Source organism: Hylobates moloch, unplaced genomic scaffold (genome assembly GCF_009828535.3).
Source record: "Hylobates moloch isolate HMO894 unplaced genomic scaffold, HMol_V3 SCAFFOLD_21, whole genome shotgun sequence".
Lineage (NCBI taxonomy): Eukaryota > Metazoa > Chordata > Mammalia > Primates > Hylobatidae > Hylobates > Hylobates moloch.
In genome coordinates this window covers 35635308-35656581 of record NW_026652296.1, presented here as the reverse complement: position 1 = coordinate 35656581, position 21274 = coordinate 35635308, and the positions used below count along the sequence as shown (strand labels likewise).

At 40.4% G+C, this 21274-nt stretch overlaps 1 pseudogene; it reads right to left on the bottom strand.

Moving 5' to 3' along the window:
- Window positions 1-18566: 18566 nt before the first annotated feature.
- LOC131382209 (mediator of RNA polymerase II transcription subunit 28-like) lies at window positions 18567-20141 on the bottom strand (annotated as a pseudogene).
- Between the last annotated feature and the right edge of the window lie 1133 nt (window positions 20142-21274).

Sequence of the window (21274 nt, the reverse complement as noted above, 5' to 3'; positions counted from 1 at the left end):
GAAACAGAAAGCTAGTTCTTTGATCAAAATTAAAATAGAAAAATATTTAGCAAGAATAGTTATAAAATAAAGAGCATAAGAAACAAAAGTGGCTGGGCATGGTGGCTTACACCTGTAATTCTAGCACTTCAGGAGGCCAAGGCAGGAGGATCACTTGGAATAGCCTGGGCAACATAGCAAGGCCCCATCTCTTAAAAAAAAAGAAAAAGAAAAAGAAAACCAAAAGTAAGACATAACCACAGGTGTGGAGGATAGTATGTAATTGTAAAGAAATACAATAAAATCTCTGGTAAGAATAAAATTAGGAGAAAGGTATGTGCTTCTCTAGGAAGGACACGCCTGTTATTAAAAAGTGTTTAAAGAACAAGGAGGGGTGGAGCCAAGATGGCCGAATAGGAACAGCTCTGGTCTCCAGCTCCCAGCCCCAGCGACACAGAAGACGGGTGATTTCTGCATTTCTGCTTGAGGTACCGGTTTCATCTCACTAGGGAGTGCCTAACAGTGGGTGCAGGACAGTCGGTGAAGCGCACTGTGCGCGAGCCGAAGCAGGGCGAGGCATTGCCTCACTCGGGAAGTGCAAGGGGTCAGGGAGTTCCCTTTCCTAGTCAAAGAAAGGGGAAACAGACGGCACCTGGAATATCGGGTCAGTCCCATCCTAATACTGCGCTTCTCCAACGGGCCTGGAAAACGGCACACTAGGAGATTGTGTCCCGCACCTGGCTCGGAGGGTCCTATGCCCACGGAGTCTCGCTGATTGCTAGCACAGCAGTCTGAGATCAAGCTGCAAGGCGGCAGCGAGGCTGGGGGAGGGGCGCCCGCCATTGCCCAGGCTTGCTTAGGTAAACAAAGCAGCCAGGAAGCTCGAACTGGGTGGAGCCCACCACAGCTCAAGGAGGCCTGCCTGCCTCTGTAGGCTCCACCTCTGGGGGCAGGGCACAGACAAACAAAAACTCAGCAAAGAACCTCCACAGACTTAAATGCCCCTGTCTGACTGACAGCTTTGAAGAGAGTAGTGGTTCTCCCAGCACGCAGCTGGAGATCTGAGAACAGACAGACTGCCTCCTAAAGTGGGTCCCTCACCCCTGAGCAGCCTAACTGGGAGGCACCCCCCCAGTAGGGACAGACTGACACCTCATTCAACCGGGTACTCCTCTGAGACAAAACTTTCAGAGGAACTATCAGACAGCTGAATTTGTGGTCTCACGAAAATCCGCTGTTCTGCAGCCACCGCTGCTGACACCCAGCCAAACAGGGTCTGGAGTGGACCTCTAGTAAACTCCAACAGACCTGCAGCTGAGGGTCCTGTCTGGTAGAAGGAAAACTAACAAACAGAAAGGACATCCACACCAAAAACCCATCTGTACATCACCATCATCAAAGACAAAAAGTAGATAAAACCACAAAGATGGGGAAAAAACAGAGCAGAAAAACTGGAAACTCTAAAAAACAGAGCACCTCTCCTCCTCCAAAGGAACGCAGTTCCTCACCAGCAACGGAACAAAGCTGGATGGAGGATGGCTTTGATGAGTTGAGAGAGGAAGGCTTCAGACGATCAAACTACTCTGAGCTACGAGAGGAAATTCAAAACAATAGCAAAGAAGTTAAAAACTTTGAAAAAATATTAGAAGAATGGATAACTAGAATAACCAATGGAGAAAAGGGCTTAAAGGAGCTGATGGAGCTGAAAGCCAAGTTTCGAGAACTACGCGAAGATTGCAGAAGCCTCAGTAGCAGATGCGATCAACTGGAAGAAAGGGTATTTCTGATGGAAGATGAAATGAATGAAATGAAGAGAGAAGGGAAGTTTAGAGGAAAAAGAATAAAAAGAAATGAACAAAGTCTCCAAGAAATTTGGGACTATGTGAAAAGACCAAACCTACGTCTGATTGGTGTACCTGAAAATGATGGGGAGAATGGAACCAAGTTGGAAAACACTCTGCAAGATATTATCCAGGAGAACTTCCCCAATCTAGCAAGGCAGGCCAGCATTCAGATTCAGGAAATACAGAGAACGCCACAAAGATACTCCTCGAGAAGGGCAACTCCAAGACACATAATTGTCAGATTCACCAAAGTTGAAATGAAGGAAAAAATGTTAAGGGCAGCCAGAGAGAAAGGTCGGGTTACCCACAAAGGGAAGCCCATCAGACTAACAGCTGATCTCTCAGCAGAAACTCTACAAGCCAGAAGAGAGTGGGGGCCGATATTCAACATTCTTAAAGAAAAGAATTTTCAACCCAGAATTTCCTATCCTGCCAAACTAAGCTTCATAAGTGAAGGAGAAATAAAATACTTTACAGACAAGCAAACGCTGAGTGATTTTGTCACCACCAGGCCTGCCCTAAAAGAGCTCCTGAAGGAAGCACTAAACATGGAAAGGAACAACCGGTACCAGCCACTGCAAAAACATGCCAAATTGTAAAGACCATCGAGGCTAGGAAGAAACTATAGCAACTAACGAGCAAAATAACCAACTAACATCATAATGACAGGATCAGATTCACACATAACAATATTAACGTTAAATGTAAATGGGCTAAATGCTCCAATCAAAAGACACAGACTGGCAAACTGGATAAGGAGTCAGCACCCATCAGTGTGCTGTATTCAGGAAACCCATCTCACGTGCAGAGACACACATAGACTCAAAATAAAGGGATGGAGGAAGATCTATCAAGCAACTGGAAAGCAAAAAAAGGCAGGGGTTGCAATCCTACTCTCTGATAAAATAGACTTTAAACCAACAAAGATCAAAAGAGACAAAGAAGGCCATTACATAATGGTAAAGGGATCAATTCAACAAGAAGAGCTAACTATCCTAAATATATATGCACCCAACACAGGAGCACCCAGATTCATAAAGCAAGTCCTGAGTGACCTACAAAGGGACTTAAACTCCCACACAATAATAATGGGAGATTTTAACACCCCACTGTCAGCATTAGACAGATCAACGAGACAGAAAGTTAACAAGGATATCCAGGAATTGAACTCAGCTCTACATAAAGTGGACCTAATAGACATCTACAGAACTCTCCACCCCAAGTCAACAGAATATACATTTTTTTCAGCACCACACCACACCTATTCCAAAATTGACCACATAGTTGGAAGTAAAGCTCTCCTCAGCAAATGTAAAAGAACAGAAATTATAACAAACTGTCTCTCAGACCACAGTGCAATCAAACTAGAACTCAGGATTAAGAAACTCACTCAAAACCGCTCAACTACATGGAAACTGAACAACCTGCTCCTGAATGACTATTGGGTACATAATGAAATGAAGGCAGAAATAAAGATGTTCTTTGAAACCAACGAGAACAAAGACACAACATACCAGAATCTCTGGGACACATTCAAAGCAGTGTGTAGAGGGAAATTTATAGCACTAAATGCCCACAAGAGAAAGCAGGAAAGATCCAAAATTGACACCCTAACATCACGATTAAAAGAACTAGAAAAGCAAGAGCAAGCACATTCAAAAGCTAGCAGAAGGCTAGAAATAACTAAAATCAGAGCAGAACTGAAGGAAATAGAGACACAAAAAACCCTTCAAAAAATTAATGAATCCAGGAGCTGGTTTTTTGAAAAGATCAACAAAATTGATGGACCGCTAGCAAGACTAATAAAGAAGAAAAGAGAGAAGAATCAAATAGATGCAATAAAAAATGAAAAAGGGGATATCACCACCGATCCCACAGAAATACAATCCACCATCAGAGAATACTACAAACACCTCTATGCAAATAAACTAGAAAATCTAGAAGAAATGGATAAATTCCTCGACAAATACACCCTCCCAAGACTAAACCAGGAAGAAGTTGAATCTCTGAATAGACCAATAACAGGTTCTGAAATTGTGGCAATAATCAATAGCTTACCAACCAAAAAGAGTCCAGGACCTGATGGATTCACAGCCGAATTCTACCAGAGGTACAAGGAGGAACTGGTACCATTCCTTCTGAAACTTTTCCAATCGATAGAAAAAGAGGGAATCCTCCCTAACACATTTTATGAAGCCAGCATCGTCCTGATACCAAAACCTGGCAGAGACATAACCAAAAAAGAGAATTTCAGACCAATATCCTTGATGAACATTGATGCAAAAATCCTCAATAAAATACTGGCAAACCGAATCCAGCAGCACATCAAAAAGCTTATCCACCATGATCAAGTGGGCTTCATCCCTGGGATGCAAGGCTGGTTCAACATACGCAAATCAATAAATGTAATCCAGCATATAAACAGAACCAAAGACAAAAACCACATGATTATCTCAATAGATGCAGAAAAGGCCTTTGACAAAATTCAACAACCCTTCATGCTAAAAACTCTCAATAAATTAGGTATTGATGGGACGTATCTCAAAATAATAAGAGCTATCTATAACAAACCCACAGCCAATATCATACTGAATGGGCAAAAACTGGAAGCATTCCCTCTGAAAACTGGCACAAGACAGGGATGCCCTCTCTCACCGCTCCTATTCAACATAGTGCTGGAAGTTCTGGCCAGAGCAATCAGGCAGGAGAAGGAAATAAAGGGTATTCAATTAGGAAAAGAGGAAGTCAAATTGTCCCTGTTTGCAGATGACATGATTGTATATCTAGAAAACCCCATTGTCTCAGCCCAAAATCTCCTTAAGCTGATTAGCAACTTCAGCAAAGTCTCAGGATACAAAATTAATGTACAAAAATCACAAGCATTCTTGTACACCAATCACAGACAAACAGAGAGCCAAATCATGAGTGAACTCCCATTCACAATTGCTTCAAAGAGAATAAAATACCTAGGAATCCAACTTACAAGGGATGTGAAGGACCTCTTCAAGGAGAACTACAAACCACTGCTCAATGAAATAAAAGAGGATACAAACAAATGGAAGAACATTCCATGCTCATGGGTTGGAAGAATCAATATCGTGAAAATGGCCATACTGCCCAAGGTAATTTATAGATTCAATGCCATCCCCATCAAGCTACCAATGACTTTCTTCATTTAATAAATGGTGCTGGGAAAACTGGCTAGCCATATGTAGAAAGCTGAAACTGGATCCCTTCCTTACACCTTATACAAAAATTAATTCAAGATGGATTAAAGACTTATATGTTAGACCTAAAACCATTAAAATCCTACAAGAAAACCTAGGCAATACTATTCAGGACATAGGCGTGGGCAAGGACTTCATGTCTAAAACACCAAAAGCAATGGCAACAAAAGCCAAAATCAACAAATGGGATCTCATTAAACTAAAGAGCTTCTGCACAGCAAAAGAAACTATCATCAGAGTGAACAGGCAACCTACAGAATGGGAGAAAATTTTTGCAACCTACTCATCTGACAAAGGGCTAATATCCAGAATCTACAATGAACTCAAACAAATTTACAAGAAAAAAACAAACAACCCCATCAAAAAGTGGGCAGAGGACATGAACAGACACTTCTCAAAAGAAGACATTTATGCAGCCAAAAAACACATGAAGAAATGCTCAACATCACTGGCCATCAGAGAAATGCAAATCAAAACCACAGTGAGATACCATCTCACACCAGTTAGAATGGCCATCATTAAAAAATCAGGAAACAACAGGTGCTGGAGAGGATGTGGAGAAATAGGAACACTTTTACACTGTTGGTGGGACTGTAAACTAGTTCAACCATTGTGGAAGTCAGTGTGGCGTTTCCTCAGGGATCTAGAACTAGAAATACCATCTGACCCAGCCATCCCATTACTGGGTATATACCCAAAGGACTATAAATCATGCTGCTATAAAGACACATGCACACGTATGTTTATTGCAGCACTATTCACAATAGCAAAGAGTTGGAACCAACCCAAATGTCCAACAACGATAGACTGCATTAAGAAAATGTGGCACATATACACCATGGAATACTATGCAGCCATAAAAAATGATGAGTTCGTGTCCTTTGTAGGGACATGGATGAAACTGGAAGACATCATTCTCATTAACCATCGCAAGGACAAAAAACCAAACACCACATGTTCTCACTCATAGGTGGGAATTGAACAATGAGAACTCATGGACACAGGAAGGGGAACATCACACTCCGGGGACTGTTGTGGGGTGGGGGGAGGGGGGAGGGACGGCACTGGGAGATACACTTAATGCTGGATGACGAGTTGATGGGTGCAGGAAATCAACATGGCACGTGGATACATATCTAACAAACCTGCACATTGTGCACATGTACCCTAAAACCCTAAAGTATAAAAAAAAAAAAAAAAGAACAAGGAAAACCTTTGATTCACTAAACTGCAGGTCACTTCTCAGTAGTTTCGACCAGCACTTATTTTTTCGTGTCTGTATTGTTTACTTGGAATTTTCCTCTATACTTTGTTTAAATATCAGTAAAGATCTGAATGGCACTGTGTTTTTACTTCATCATTTGTACATAGGATGTTCACCCATTGTTGAAGAAAGCATTTTGTTTAGGAGAGTGTCTGTGTACTGTGGTGTGTGATGGTAGATGTGATTATCACTGAAGGTCACCGAAATGTGAAAATCCCTGGTAATGGCTTGACAGCTGTGTGGAAATAAAGACAACTCAAATGGGAACAATCAGGGCCTACTTAGAAAGTGCTTGCTAAAGCAAGAGAGTCAGCCACTTTTGACAAAGTGGGAAAGCTTTGTAGTGAACAAAAGGGAAGGCATCAGATGTGCTGTTGACTGAAGGCTATTGACATGGGACACTGGAAGTGTCTAAAAAGCATTGAGGCATCTCATATGACTGGTTATGGGAGTCCATTTGGCTTTCTCTGCTTGGTTCTGAGTTGGAAGCCAGGGCATAAATTAGAGAAGCTGCATCACTGCCATGTCCTGACTGGTGTGGGTTGGTTGCTACAGCAGTTCCTGGTTTGCCTTTCTGAGCTGGTCACTGCAGAGGGTGTGGGTCAGACCCTGCTAAGATTCACACTGACAAATGTATGCAGGCTTGGGAGTGAATGGAGAGGAAGCCATTTAATCATGGGGCCAATGAGTCTCTGCCTTAATCATGGGATTTGAGGTGACATTCAGTGTTTTATACATTGATTGATTGATTTCTTTATTGAAGCGAGATTTTATATAATATAAAACTAACCATTGTAAAGAGAACGACTCAGTGGCAGTTGGTAGATTCACAGTGTTGCTCAACCATTGCTTCCATCTAGTTCCAAATAATTCCATGTCAAAATATAGCTCTGTACCTACCTGTTAAGCGGCTCCTTATTTCTCCCTCCTCCTAGTCCCGGACAACTGCCAGTGTTCTTTTCATCCATATGGATTTACTTACTCTGAATGTTTTAAATAGAATCATACAATATGTGACATTTTGTGTTTGTCTGTTTTCCCTAAGCATAATGTCTTATCTTCAAGGTTCATCCACATTGTAACAGATGTTATAATTACTTTCTTGTAATTTTCTTTCTCTTTCTCTTTTCGTTCCTTTTTTTTTTGACACAGGATCTCACTCTTACCCAAGCTGGAGTGCAGTGCTTCCATCTTGGCTCACTGCAGCCTTGACCTCCCAGGCTCAAGTAATCCTCCCACCTCAGCCTCCTGAGTAGCTGGGACTACAGGTACATACCACTACACCTGACTAATTTTTTGTTTTTTGTTTTTGTAGATATAGGGTTTCATGATGTTGCCTAGGCTGGTCTCGAACTCCTGAGCTCAAGTGATCCTCCTACCTTGAACTCCCAAAGTGCTGGGATTACAAGCATAATAAGCCACTGTGCCTGGCCACTCTCTTGTAGTTTCCTTTCAACCTTTGAGTATATTTTTCTCATGGGAGTATGGGAAGAACAGTATGGTGATCTGGGCATTCCTTTTGTTTGGAAACATCTGGAGTTATCCAAAAACATGAAGGGGAAGGCACTGGTTCCAAGCTTTCTAGGTACAGACTGGAAACCAGTCAAAGCATTAAGGCATACAGGACTCAATGACCCTACTATTAATGCTTTTCCTTTTGGAACCGTTCCCAATCCTGCATACATTTGTTAGTGACAAGTCTGGTGGGTTGTCCAGGATATGTCTATTTTGAGAGATTCTGCCGTGGGCCTGGGACAGTGAGGGAAGGACTGAGCCTTGGGAGGGTGAACCAGAGGGTATAGTCTGTTTTCCTGTCCTTTCAGGGACCTTTCCAGTTCTATCTGTTGCATGCCTCCCATTTAGAATCTAATGTTCCAGAATTCATATTTATTTAAGTACTTACCATTTGAGTTCTCATGTAGTATGGCAGTTTTATGCCTCCTGTAAAGCATTCAAAAATTTAAAGACCACTAAATCAAACTTTAAAACTTCTGTGTATCGCCGGATATGGTGGCTCACGCCTGTAATCACTTGAGGTGGATCACCTGAGGTCAGGAGTTCAAGACCAGCCTGGCCAACATGGTGAAACCCTGTCTCTACTAAAAATACAAAAAAATTAGCTGGACGTGGTGGCACACTCCTGTAATCCCAGCTACTCAGAAGGCTGAGGCAGGAGAAACGCTTGAACCTGGGAGGCAGAGGTTGCAGTGAGCTGAGATTGCACCACTGCATTCCAGTCTGGGTGACAGAGCGAGGCTGTCTCAAAAAATAATAAATAAATAAACAAATTTATTTATTTATCAAAGAATATAATTATTTATATATAAAGAATACATATTTAAGAATATAAATATTTCTTAAATATAATAAATAAGAATATTTATTTATCAAAGAATATAATTAATAAAGTGAAAAGGCAACATACAGGGTAGGAGAAAATATTTACAAATCATATATATGATAAGGGGTTTATGTGCAGAATGTATAAAGAATTACAACTCAGTGACAAATAACGTTAAAAATAGCAAAGGACTTGAATAGACATTTCATCAAAGATGATATACAAATGGCCCAGAAGCATATGTAAAGATGCTCACCATCACTGATCATTAAAGACATGCAAGCCAAAATTATATTGGGATACCACCTCATACCTATTAGGATAGCTACTATAAGAAAAACAAAATAACAAGTGTTGGTCAGGATGTGAACATATTACAACCTCGTGCACCTTTTTGGGGATTGTAAATGGTGCCACTGCTTTGGAAAGCAACATTGAAATTCCTCAGATAATTAAAACTGCTATTGATCCAACAATCCCACTTCTGGGTATATACCCAAAATAATTGAAAGCAGGGTATTGAAGAGATGGTTACACACGCATGTTATAGCAGCACTATTCAGAATAGCTAAAAGATAGAAGCAACCCAAATGTCCATCAACAGATGAATGGATAAGCAAAATGTGACACATTTTTCCCTCAGTATCTGTAGGGGATTAATTCCAGGATACTCTGCGGATACCAAAATTCACAAATGCTCCAGTCCCTTATATAATTTGGCATAGTATTTGCATATAATCTAGGCACATTTTCTCATATACTTTAACAACAGTCCCTAACTTTTTGGCACCAGGGACCGGTTTTGTGGAAGACAATTTTTCCACGGACAGGGTCGGGGGATGGTTTTTGGATGAAACTGTTCCACCTTATATCATCAGGAATTAGTTTGATTCTCATAAGGAGTGTGCAGCCTAGATCCCTTGCATGTGCAGTTCAGAATAGGGTTCATGTTCCTATGAGAATCTAACGCCACCGCTGATGTGACTGGAAGTGAGGCTCAGGCGGTAATACTTGCTGGCTCCTTTGTTCACCTCCTGCTCTGTGGCCTGGTTCCTAACAGGCCATGAACTGGTACCCATCCACGGCCTGGAGCTTGGGACCACTGCTTTAAATCCTAGATTACTTATAATACCTAGATTCTTAGGTTACTTATAATACCTAGTACAGTGCCTACATATAACTTTATTGGTGTGGATTTGACTTAGTATTTGGCTCAGGGAAAAGTCAAGTTTTGCTTTTTGGAACTTTGTGAAATTTAACATATTTTTGAATATTTTAAATCTGAGTTTGGTTAAATACAGAGACACAGAACTCATGGATACGGAAGACCCATAATATATACACAATGGACTATTACACAGACTTAAAAAGGAAGGTAATCCTGTCTCATGCTCCAACATGGATGAATCTTGAGTGCTAAGTGAAAGAATCCAGTCACAAAATGACTGTGTAATTTCACTTACACGAGTAATCTAAAGTAGAAAAATTCATAGAAACACAAAGTAGAATGGTATTTACTAGGGTGTGGAGGGAAGGGGAAAAATGGGGAGTTGTTTAATGACTATAGAGATTCCATTTTGCATGATGCAGAAGTTCTGGGGATCTGGTCCACAACATTGCGAATATATTTAATGATACTAAAATATATGCTTAAAAATGACAAAGTTGGTCAATTTTGTTGTGTGTTTTAATATAATTTTTTTTTTTGAAACAGGGTCTCACTCTGTTGCTTAGGCTGGAGGACAGTGGCACCATCTTGGCTGACTGCAACCTCAACCTCTTGGGCTCAAGCGATCCTCCCACTTCAGCCTCCCAAGTAGCTGGGACTACAGGCATGCACCACCACGTCAGCTAATTTTTATATTTTTTTTTTTTGTAGAGATGAGGTTTTGCTATGTTGCCCAGGCTGCTCTTGAATTCCTAGGCTCAAGCAATCCTCCTGCCTCAGCTGGGATTACAGGCATGAGCTACTGCATCCAGCCTGCAATTTTTAAAACATCAAAATAAATGTAAAGGCTATGTCTTAGATATATTTTTTTAACCAATTAAAAATAGTAAAATTTTCTCTTATCGCACGGTGGTCATGCCTGTAATCCTAACACTTTGGGAGGCTGAGGTGGGAGGATCACTTGAGCCCAGGAGTTTGAGACCAGCCTGGGCAACATAGGGAGACCCCAGTCTCTACAAAAAATGCAAAAATTAGCCAGGCATGGGGGCATGTGCCTGTAGTCCCAGCTACTTGGGAGGCTGAGGAGGGAGGATCACCTGAGTTTAGGAGGTCAAGGCTGCAGTGAGCCATGATTGCAGCACTGCACTCCAGCCTGGGTGACAGAGCAAGACCCTGTGTCAAAAAAATAAAAAAGTTTAAAAAGTGTAAGCCAAATTGTGAGTGAATGAGAGAGAAGTGGGGTGGGGTGGGAGGTGTGTGTGAGTGTCTAGATAAATATTTGATCAGTTTGCAGAGGCAAATGAATTTCATCATCAGGGCAAATTTATTGGAGAAAGTTTTGCCATGGTGAAGGTATTTCCTTGGGATAGGAATGAAGTAGGGAAATACTAATTTGTGGCTCTGGATATTTAAATTATTCAATGACAATCTGTTTAGATGTCTTTGCATAGATAATGCAAATTAGATTGGGAATTGCCAAAATTTGGTGCCTGAACAATATAATTTTTAAATTTTTTAGATGAGAACATAATTTCTATTTCCAGCTCTATTCAGACACTGAAGAAGACTTAGGTTGGCCAATTCAAGGTCACCTCTTTTTTTTTTTTTTGAGACGGAGTCTCACTCTGTCGCCCCGCTCTGTCTCCCAGGCTGGAGTGCAGTGGTGCAATCTCGGCTCACTGCAAGCTCCGCCTCCTGGGTTCACGCTATTCTCCCGGCTCAGCCTCCCCAGTAGCTGGGACTACAGGCACCCGCCAACACGCCTGGCTAATTTTTTGTATTTTTAGTAGAGACAGGGTTTCACCGTGTTAGCCAGGATGGTCTTGATCTCCTGACCTCGTGATCCGCCCACCTCGGCATCCCAAAGTGCTAGGATTACAGGCGTGAGCCACCACGCCTGGCCACCTCTTTTTTTTTGTATTTGTATTTTGCAACTTTGTTGAATTTATTTATTAGTTCTAACAGTTTTTTGTGTGGAATCTTCTACACATAAGATCATAATTACAAACAGATGATTTTTCTTCCTTTCAAAATTGGATACCTTTTCTTTTTCTTGCCTAATTGCTCTGGCTAGAAATTCCAGTGCTATATTAAATAGAAGTGATAGAAGTGGACATCCCTGCCTTGTTCCTGCTGTTAGAGGAAAAACTTTTGTCTTTCACCATTAAGAATGATGTTAGCTGTGGGTTTTTATATATGGCCTTTATTATGTTTCCTTTACAGAAACTACCTTCCCATGACATAGTTTCCTTTTATTCCTAGTTTGTTGAATTTTGTTTTAATCATAAAGAGGTGTTCAATTTTGTCAAATAATTTTCTTGCATCAATGGAGATGTTCATGTGGTTTTCTCCCTTCAATTTGTTAATGTAGTGTATTACATTGATTGATTTTTATATACTCAATTATCCTTGCATTCCAGGAATAAGTCCCACTTGGTCATGGAGTATAATCCTTTTAAATTAGATTAAATTAATTAATTAATTAATTAATTAATTTGAGACAGGGTCTCGCTTTGGCACCCAGGCTGGGGTGCAGTGGCATGATCTTGGCTCACTGCAACCTCTGCCTTCCAGGTTCAAGCGATTCTCATACCTCAGCCTCCCAAATAGCTAGAATTATAGGCGTGTGCCACCATACCCAGCTAATTTTTGTATTTTTAGTAGAGATAGGGTTTCACCATGCTGGCCAGGCTGGTCTCGAACTCCTGAGGTCAAGTGATCCGTCCGCACTGGCCTCCCAAATTCCTGGGATTACAGGCATGAGCCACTGCGCCTGGCCTAATCCTTTTTTAAAAAGAACATTTTATTGAGGTATAATTTACGTACTTTGAAATTTAACCATGGAAAGTATTCAGTTTGATGAGTTTTAGTTTATACAGTTGTGTGACGATCACCATGATTTAGTTTACAGCACTTCCTTCACTCCCAAAAGTTCACTTTGTAGTCATTCTTCATCTGACCTTCCCACCCCTAGGCAACAACTAATATGCCTTCTATTTTTAAGATTTGCCTTTCTGGAAATTTAATAAGTAAACTCATACAATTTGAGGTATTTTATGTCTGGTTTCTTTGCTTAGCATAATAGTTTCCTTTAAAGTTTTATTGATACATAATAACGACACATATTTATGAAGTACATGTGATATTTGAATGTATACATACAATATGAAATGATTAAATCAGAGTACTCCGTCTATCCATCACCTCAAACGTTTACTGTTTTTGTGTTAGGAACATTGCAAATCTTCTCTTTTAGCTATTATGACATATACAATATATTGGTGTTAACTATAGCCATCCTACTGTGCTATCAAACACTAGAACCTATTCCTTCCATCTAACTCTATGTTCCTACGCATTAACCGATGCCTTTTCATTCCTCTAGGCCTGCCCTGTTCCCAACCTGTGGTAACCATCGTTTTACTTTCTACCTCCATGAGATCAACTTTCTTGTCTCCCACATATGAGTAAGAACATGTGATGTTTGTGTTTCTGTGCCTGGCTTATTTCACTTAACATAATGACCTCCAGTTCCATCCATTTTGGTGTAGAATAACAGGATTTAATTATGTTTTTATGGCTGAATAATATTCCACTGTGTATATATAGGACATTTTATATATCATTCATCCACTGATGGATACTTAGGTTGATTCCATGTTTTGGCTATTGTGAACAGTGCTACTACAATAAACATTAGGGTGCATGTATTCCTTTGGTATACTGATTTCCTTTTTTTTTTTTTTTCTTGAGGAGTCTTGTTCTGTCACTCAGGCTGGAGTGCAGTGGCGCGATCTTGGCTCACTGCAACCCCCGCCTCCCAGGTTCAAACGATTTTCCTGTCTCAGTCTCCCAAGTAGCTGGGATTACAGGTGTGTGACACCACATCTGGCTAATTTTTGTATTTTTAGTAGAGACAGGGTTTCACCATGTTGGCCAGGCTGGTCTCGAACTCTTGACCTCAAGTGTTCCACCAGCCTCAGCCTCCCAAAGTGCTGGGATTATAGGCATGAGCCACCACACCCTGCCTGATTTCCTTTCCTTTGGATAAATACCAAGTTTTAAGATTGCTTCATTGTATGGCAGTTCGATTTGTAGTTTTAAAAAGAACCTCCATATCATTTTCCATAACGGCTGTACTAATTTACTTTCCCAGCAGCAGTATATAAGAATTGCCTTTTCTCCACATCTTGCCATGATTTTTTTTTTTGTCTTTTTTGATAATACCCATCCTAACTGGGGTAAGGGGATCTCTCATTGTAACTCGCATTTACCTGATGATTAGTGAGGTTGAGCATTTTTCCATATACTTGTTGCCTATTTGTATGTCTGTCTTCTTTTGAGACATGCCTATTCAGATCCCTTGACACTTTTAAATTAGATTATTTGGTTTTTGTGTCAAGTTGTTTGAGTTCCTTGTATATTCTGTATATTATTAGTCCCTTATAAGATAAATAGTTTGCAAATATTTTCTTCTATTCTATATGTTGTCTTTTCACTCTGTTGTTTTAACTTGCTAGGCAGAAGCTTTCTAGTTTCATATAGTCCCATTTGTCAATGTTTGGTTTTGTTGCCTGTGATTTTGAGGTCTCCGTCACAAAATCTTAGCCTAGATCAATTCCTGAAGCATTTTCCCTTGTTTGCTTCTAGCAGTTTTATGATTTCAGGTCCTACACTAAGTCTTTAATCTGTTTTTAGCAGATTTTTTTGCATATGGTAAAAGATAGGGGTATAGTTTTATTCTTCTGCATATGGCTGTCCAGTTTTCCTAGTACCATTTGACAGTGTCCTTTTCCCAATGTATATTCTTGGTGACTTTGTTAAAAATCAGTTGGCTGTAAATACATGAATGTTTTTCTGTGCTATTTATTCTCTTCATTGGTCTAGTATATATAGAAAGGATGCCTCCCACTTTGTTCTTTATGCTTACGTTGCTTTGGCTATTTTGAGATTTTTTGTGGTTCCTTACAAACTTTAGGAGTGTTTTTTCTATTTTTGTGAAGAATGTCATTGGTCGTTTGATAAGGATTGCATTAAATTTGTAGATTGCTCTGGGTAGTATGGTCATCTTAACAACATTAATTCTTTTGCTCCTTAAGCGTGGCATGCCTTTCCATTTGTGTCCTCATCAATTTTTTTCATCAGTATTTTTTGGTTTTCATTGCCTAGGCCTTTTATTTCTTTGTTAAATTTTTTCCTAGGTATTTAACTTTTTTGTAGCTACTATAGTTGGGATTGCTTTTTCGATTTTTCAACTAGTTCATTATTAGTGTACAGAAATGCTACTGATTTTAGTATGTTGATTTTTGTCTCTTGCAACTTTGCTGAATTTGTTTGTTCTAAGTTTTTTGGTGAAGTCTTTAGAATTTTCTATATTTAAGATCATCTTGTCTGTAAAGAGGGATAATTTGCCTTTCTGTTTTCCAATTTGGATGCCTATTTCTTTATCTTGCCTGATTCTAAGACTTCCACTACTATGTTAATAAGAGAGGTGAAAGTAGGCATTTGATTCATGTTTCAGTTCTTGGAGGAAAGGCTTTCAGCTTTCCCCTATTCATTATGATGTTAGCTGTGGGTTTGTAATATGTGGCTTATATATTATGTTGAGGTATGTTTTTTCTATGCCTAATTTGTTGACAGTTTTTATCAGGACGGGATGTTAACTTACATAAAATGCTTTTCCTGCATCTATTGAGAGGATCATAGTTTTTGTCTTTCAATCTGTTGATGTGATATATCACATTTATTGATTTGCATATGTTCAACCTCCTTTGCATCCCTGAGGTAGATTCCATTAATCATGGTATATTATCTTTTTTTTTTTTTTTTTTTTTTTTGAGACGGAGTCTCGCTCTGTCGCCCAGGCTGGAGTGCAGTGGCGCAATCTCGGCTCACTGCAAGCTCCGCCTCCCGGGTTCACGCCATTCTCCTGCCTCAGCCTCTCCGAGTAGCTGGGACTACAGGTACCCGCCACCACGCCCGGCTAATTTTTTGTATTTTTAGTAGAGACGGGGTTTCACCGTGGTCTCGATCTCCTGACCTCGTGATCCGCCCACCTCGGCCTCCCAAAGTGCTGGGATTACAAGCGTGAGCCACCGCGCCCGGCCTATATTATCTTTTTGATGTGTTGCTAGGTTCAGTTTGCTAGTACTCTTGAAGATTTTTACTGTATGTTCATTAGGGACTTTTTTTGCTGTTGTTTCCTTAGTATCAGAGTAATGCTGGTCTCATAGATCAAGTTTGAAAGAATTCCTGCCTCTTCATGTTTTTGGAATAATTTGAGAATTAATGTTAGTTGTTCTTTATAAGTTGAATGTAACAGCAATGCCATCTGGTCCTAGATTTTTCACTGTTGGGAGACTTTTTATTATGGATTCAATCTCATTACTTATTATTAGTCTGTTCAGGTTTTGTATTCCTTTTTTTTTCAAGATTGAAAAATTGCTATTTATTTAAAAAAACTTCTGAATTAAGTAGGGAAATGGCAATAACTGGTATATACATTAATTCAAAATATTTTCACTGAGCACTAAATAGAATAGTTTCCAATCTTTTCACTAAGAACCCCTTTTAAAGAATGCCTAAAACTGGCCAGGTGCGGTGGCTCAGGCCTGTAATCCCAACACTTTGGGAGGCCGAGATGGGCAGATTATGATGTCAGGAGTTCGAGACCAGCCTGGCCAACACAGTGAAACCCCATCTCTACTAAAAATTCCAGAAAAAATTAGCTGGGCATGGTGGTGGGAGCTTGTAATCCCAGCTACTCAGGAGGCTGAGGCAGAATTGCTTAAACCTGGGAGGCGGAGATTGCAGTGAGCCGAGATGGCACCATTGCACTCCAGCCCGGGCAACAGTGCAAGACTCTGTCTCAAAAAAAAAAAAAAAGCCGGGCACGGTGGCTCACGCCTGTAATCCCAGCACTTTGGAAGGCCGAGGCAGGTGGATCACAAGGTCAGGAGTTCAAGTCCAGCCTGGCCAAAATGGTGAAACCCCATCTCTACTAAAAATACAAAAAATTAGCTGGGCGTGGTGGCATGCGCCTGTAATCCCAACTACTCTGGAGGCTGAGGCAGAGAATTGCTCAAACCTGGAGGGGTGGAGGTTGCAGTGAGCTGAGATCACACCACTGCACTCCAGCCTGGGTGACAGAGTGAGACTCTGTCTCAAAAAAAAAAAAAAAAAAGCCTAAAAGTTTATTTAGGTCTTTAATCAAGAAATCTAAAGCTGCTAATCAGAGTTTTGAATCACCATTAGATGACTAGGCTAACAACCTTGAGGTCATATAATGTGGATTTTAAAAGCTTTGTTTGAACTATACTTTCTAACAGAGGGGATTCATTGGTCTCAGGTGATTAATCACAGGTTCAAGTGTGAGATACTGTATATACACAAACAAAACAGAGTAATAGGTGTCATTTATAAGGATAAATAACATATGGTCCTGGTATAGTCAAGTGGAATAATGTCTAATTTTTATGGGTGTACAATTAGTGATGGGCAGGGAGACAGATACAAATGACTAACCCAAAAGGGAGAACCTAACAAGGGCAATAGAAGAGATAAAAGTCCTGTGCCCTAGGGATGCAGCAGAAAGGGTGCTGGGAGGCTTTAGGGACCAAGTGGCATCTAGGTCAGATCAAGATATGAATGGATGTCAATGTTTGTGGGAGGGACCTTCAAGGCTGGAGAAAACAAAGTGAGCCAAAACACTGAGCCACAGTGTTTTGAGCCACAGGGAGTACTCCCTGCTCAGATGACAGTGAAGCATTTGTTCTGAGTAAAAATATGTAATCTAATAAAAGACTGCATAAAACACTGGAAAACCTCACGCAACAAGAGCAGGAAACAATGCTTGTGAGTATTTCTTAACAGCAATTCAAAAGAGTATCTGAGGAATGAACGAGAGAACAAAATATCTTCCTAAAGGCAGAGGCACCACATGCTCTTGGTGGAGGTTAAGTAGCCAAGGATCACACCGCAAGCCCACCTCCACTCTGAGACCCCAGTCCCTTGGAATCAAATCCACAGCAAAAATCTTCCTTAATGGAAAATCTCTCCCTTCCCAAAATGTAAAACAAAAACAATATAAGCAAACAAAACTGAAAACAAAAAGAGATAATCAGAGCAAGCTTTAGCCTCTCATACTTCACCTATGCCCCAACTGCCATGTTACTGAGAACAGGGTCTGCCCCATTACTTAAATGGATTCATTACTGCAGAACATGACAAAATTTAGCATATCACTGATCTTACTATGTCCCTCCCTATTAAAAAAAAAAGTAAACAAACACCACACAAAATATAACCTTACCCTGAATAAAAGTCAGCATGGACCTAAGGATCCTACTGTAATGTGACTACCCTAACCCAGGAAACCTTAATCCTGTTCTGACCTATTCACACAAAAAATCCCCATTCTAAGAGCTTTGGAAGCAGTACAAACATTGTTGCATTAGATTCCTCCTTTGAGGTATTCTGAAGCCTTGAAACACAGCAAATTTACATATTTTTCTATACTACCACTGAAGGGTAATTATCATAAAAGGCCTACAGCCAAAATCCTCATCCCAATTCTCTTTCCCTCAGATCAAATAATAGGAAACACACACAAAAAGATGAAAAGTCATACAAAAATAAAAACAGAATCTGTAAGTGTCATCACACTAACAGTCTTAACTGTGCTAAAGAGAAAAAGAATTTATTTGGTTTACTCAAGCTCTGGGCATTTTATAAAGTACTCAAGACATTAACAGCTTATAAAAATAGTGAAAAAAATTTAGGTGGGAGCATAAAACTAACTCCTTCGTTCAAAATGCCAAGTTCACAAGAAGGGATTTGTGGCAAACTGCACAGAGTTGCCTCAGACACCAGCCCAATCTCGGGCTGACGGCCTTGGCCTTTGTGCTCAGGTCAGCTTCTGAGGTGCAGGGATGTTGGCAGATGCCTGCTTGAGGTACGTGGAGGAGCCCTGAGGGCTGCTGCCTGGTGTTCTGTGCTGCACATTTGATGCCCTTCAGCACCTGTTGCCAATGCCTCAGCTTTGTCAAGTGCTTCTGGACCAGTGTGTGTTTCTGTTGTAATTCATTCCTTAGTTCTGAGACATCCTCTTTGGTAACTTGCTCTGGTGTCTGGACAAATAATTGCAATCGTTTTTTGTAGGAAAACATTCTGCCTGTGTTGCAATATCCAGAAACTCCTAGACATACTGATCAACAGCAGTTTGAATGTTTTCCTGGTCAGTGCAATTGACATAGTCCTGACTCACCAGAGAAGCAAAGCAAGCCTCGAAAGATGACTCCCACTTATTCACCAGGTACTGTTAGAAGGTCTCAGAGTATCTGGTGCTGCCTGAAGTGAAGCCTGGCCCCGGAGCTCCAATGTGGGTAGTGGGGGCCCTGGTGGCTGCCAAGAGAACATACCACCTAGTGGAGCCACCATGTCTAGAACAGCCTGTATTTCTTTATGATTCAATCTTGTTATATAAAATGCAGCTAGGAATTTATTCATTTCCTCTAGGTTTTCCACTTTGTTAGTGTATGATTGTTCATAAGAGTCTCTAATGAACCTTTGCATTTTTGTGGAATCAGTTGTAATGTTTCCTTTTTCATTTCTAATTTTATTTATTTGGGTCTTCCTCTTTTTATTGTTGGTTAGTCTAGCTACTGGTTTATTGATTTTCTTTATCTTAAAAAACAACAACAACTTTCCCTGTCATTGTTTCCTTGTAGATTTTGTCTCTATTTTGTTTTATTCTGCTCTGATCTTTATTATGTCTTCTTTTTACTAATTCGGGGTTTGTTTTTTCTTTCCTTGAGGTGTCTCATTAGGTTATTTGAAGTCTTTCTGCTTTTTGACTCTAGTTAGTTATTGTTACAAACTTCCCTCATGGCAATGCTTTTGTTGTATCCCATAGGTTTTGAGATGTGTGTTTCCAATATTTTTTACTTGAAGAAATGTTTTTATTTCCTTCTTAATTTCTTCATTGACCATCATTCAGGAATATGTTAATTTCCATGTATTTGTAGTTTCTAAAGTTCCTCGTTATTGATTTCTAGTTTTATTCCATTGTTGTCTGAGAAGATGCTAGATGTGATTTCAATTTTTTTTTTTTTTTTTTTGAGATGGAGTCTCACTCTATCGCCTAGGCTGGAGTGCAGTGGCGTGATCTCAGCTCACTGCAAGCTCACCCTCCTGGGTTCACGCCATTCTCTTGCCTCAGCCTCCCGAGTAGCTGGGACTACAAGCGCCCACCACCACGCCCAGCTAATTTTTTGTATTTTTAGTAGAGACGGGGTTTCACCGTGTTAGCCTGGATGGTCTCGAACTCCTGATCTTGTGATCCGCTCGCCTTGGTGTCCCAAAGTGCTGGGATTACAGGCATGAGCCACCGCGCCCAGCCTTAATTTTTAAAAAATTTGTTGAGGCCAGGCTTGGTGGCTCACGCCTGTAATCCTAGTATTTTGGAATCTGAGGATCCTTAAGTGGGAGGATTGTTTGAGGCCAAGAGTTTGAGACCAGACTGGGCAACATAGTGAGACATTGTCTCTACAAAAAGTTGAAAATTAGCTAGGCATTGTGGTGTGCACCTATAGTGCTTGTTACCTGGGAGGCTGAAGAGGGGATCATTTGAGCTCAGGAGTTCAAGGCTGCAGTGAGCTATGATCACAGCACTGCACTCCTGCCTGGATGACAGAGCGAGACCGTGTCTAAAAAAAAAAAAAAATGTTGAGACTTGTTTTGTGGCCTAATGTATGGTCTACCCTGGAGAATGTCCCATGTGCTGATCAGAAGAATGTGTGTTCTACAGCTGTTGGATAAAAGATTCTGAAAATGTCTGTTAGATCCATTTGGTCTAAAGTGCAGTTTAAATCCAGTGTTTGTTGATTTTCTGTTTAGATGATCAAATGCTGACAGTGGAGTGAAGTTCTCAATAGTTATTTTCTTGGAATCTTTATTTTTATAGTGAATAATATTTGCTTTATGTATCTGAGTGCTCTGTTGTTGGGTATATATATATTTAGAGTTATTTACTCTAACACTCCGGTAGCATTTTTGCTATGAAGTGAATCTCCTGGGTTGGATGTTATATTACTTGGTATTTCATGTCTTTGGATCAGGCGTGAATAATAGTGCTGGCTGAGCCTTACAGGACTAGAAAGGCAAATCCATGTTTGGAATAAATCCAGGTATTTATCCCTGTGAGGTTGAAACACCGTACTTTAGAGAATGGCAGGTGGCTGATGTAATCAATTTGTCCCTAAGTAAGTAGTTTATCTTCTTGAGGAATAGTGTCACATTAGGGACTCAACTTTCTGCTGATACATGCTGGGTAGTTCTCGGCAATTCTTTAGGTATCTATGTACCATTTTCCTCCTTTATCGAGACCAACACTTGCGCACTGGGTTATCCTTAGACATAATCATAATTACGGGCCTGGTGGCTGGGAGAGGA